Raw genomic sequence first — 2,596 nt, 5'->3', positions numbered from 1 at the left:
AAAAAAAAAAAAAAAGAAGAAGGCCAGCCTCTTATATAGCCACTATAATTTCATACAAAATTGGGAAATCTAACATTGATATCATATTCTGAGTTAATCCACAGTTAATTGTCCAAGTGTGGACATCTTTCCTGCATCCTTTTGACATTTCCATTATTCTTTGGGCACCTCCTCCCTGCCCAAGCCCTGAAGTCAGCCATTTTTCAGAGAAACTCCAATCCCTTTTACAAGGAAATGGGATTTAGAGGCCAAGCTCTGGGTGCTGAATGTGCTCATGGCTACTGGGGTGTCACTGCTTTCTGGGCCCTCTCAGGGGACACAGTTAGTGTCATGAGTTCATCTGAATATTTCTAAGCCACACCTCAGCCTTCTCCCCCTTCTTCCCTCATTCCATATTTGTATTGGGTTGAATTCTATTAAATTGCCCTAATTGACCTTTTTTTCTTTTCTTTTTCTTTTGAGACAGAGTCTCACTCTATTGCCCAGGTTGGAATACAGTGTCACGACCTCGGCTCAATGCAACCCCCCACCTCCCGGGTTCAAGCAGTTCTCCTTCCTCAGCCTCCTGAATAGCGGGGATTACAAGCGCCTCCCACCATGCCCAGCTAATCTTTGTATTTTTAGTAGCGATGGGGTTTCGCTATGTTGGCCAGGCTGGTCTTGAACTCCAGACCTCAGGTGATCCTCCCACCTCCGCCTCTCAAAAGTACTGGGATTATAGGTGTGAGCTACTGCGCCCAGCTAATCATTTTTGATCTATAAAAAAATGACAAAACCTATATGGTTCAATCTAATACCTCCTTTGTCCACAGTGAGAACCCTAATTGTCAGTAAATCAATATATTTATTCATTTGGTTTGTTCTAAAATGCCCTCCAAATAGTTTCAGAGGTACTGTGGCAATCTTGCTATTAACAACAGACCTACTACGGAAATTTCAAGATCTCTTTGTAGCTATTTTTGTCCTTTACAGTATGTCCCATTAGAGAAAAATAGAGTATTGTGTTCAAAAATTATTTGAATTAATTGGTGTTTTTTTGTGTTAGGTTAGGTTAGTGTATTATAGGCTTCTCCAGAGAAACAAAACCAATAGGATATGCATAGATATATACAAAAGGACAGCCTGGCCAACACGGGAAATCCCCATTTCTATTAAAAATACAAAAATTAGCCAGGCGTGTTGCCACACACCTATAGTCCCAGCTACTCGGGAGGCTGAGAGAAGAGAATCACTTGAACCCGGAAGGTGGAGGTTGCCGTGAGCCAAGATCACACCATTGTACTTCAGCCTGGGTGACAGAGCAAGACTCCATCTCAAAAAAAAAAAGAGGAAATGTATTATGGGAATTGGCTCAAATGATTATGGAGGCTGAGAAAGAAGTCCTGTGATCTGTTGTCTGCAAGCTTGAGACAGGAAAACCAGTGTATTATAAACCAGTGTGTAACTGAATACTCAAGCCAGTGTAAAACTCAATACCCCAAACCAGTGTATAACCCAATACACTGGTTTATAATATAATTTAATTCAATCCAAGTCTGCAGGCCTGAGAACCAGGGGAGCGAGAGGTGTAGCTCCCATCCTGAAGCCCAAGAAGTGTAGGATGGGCGGCTGGTGTAAGTCCTGGAGTCCAAAAGCCTGAGAACCAGGTTGCCCTTCTCCAATGTCCAAGGCAGGAGGATGGATGTCCCAGCTCAAGAAGAGAGAATTTGTCCTTCTTCCACCTTTTTGTTCCATTTGGGCCCTCAACAGATTGGATGATTCCTGGCCGCTGTGGTGAGGGTGGATCTTCTTACTTGGGCCACTGATCCAAATGCTAATTTCTTCCAGAAACACCCTGCCATGAGGTTTTACCAACTCTCTGGGTATCCCTTAGCCTGGTCAAGTTGACACATAAAATTAACCATTATAGTCAGGTTAGGTTCATTTAACAATTTGATACGTAGTTAGGTTAGGTTTATTTATTTTGGTTTTTACTAAATTTGGGGGTTTCTTTTTTTTTCTTCATCCTTTTTATAGTGCTATATTTTCATTATTCAAAATGTTTATTTGATTCAGGCAGGATGTGGTGACTCACGCCTGTAATCCCAGCACTTTGGGAGGCCAAAATGGGTGGATCACCTGAGGTCAGGAGTTCGAGACCAGCCTGGCCAACATGATGAAACACCATCTCTACTAAAAATATAAAACTTAGCTGGGCGTGGTGGCGCATGCCTGTAATCCCAGCTACTCTGGAGGCTGAGGCAGGAGAATCACTTGAACCCGGGAGGTGGAGTTTGTGGTGAGCTGAGATCACGCCACTGCACTCCAGTCTGGGTAACAGAGTGAGACACAGTCTCAAAAAAATATATATACACACACACACACACACACACATATATGTGCATGTATATATACTTATATGTGTGTATACATACATATGTGTATATGAATATATATGCGTGTATATATCTCTGTGTGTGTATATACACATATATATGTGTATATATTTGATTCCAAAGTATAAAGACATGGCCTCACCTATTTCTTCTCCCACTCATCCCAATGGAAAACCATTTTCTTTTTTTATTTATTTTTATTTTTTTATTTTTTATTTTTT

The sequence above is a fragment of the Mandrillus leucophaeus genome, unplaced genomic scaffold (assembly GCF_000951045.1).
Source record: "Mandrillus leucophaeus isolate KB7577 unplaced genomic scaffold, Mleu.le_1.0 Scaffold1, whole genome shotgun sequence".
NCBI lineage: Eukaryota > Metazoa > Chordata > Mammalia > Primates > Cercopithecidae > Mandrillus > Mandrillus leucophaeus.
The sequence above is the reverse complement of the archived record's forward strand: the minus strand, read 5'-3'. Positions refer to the sequence as shown.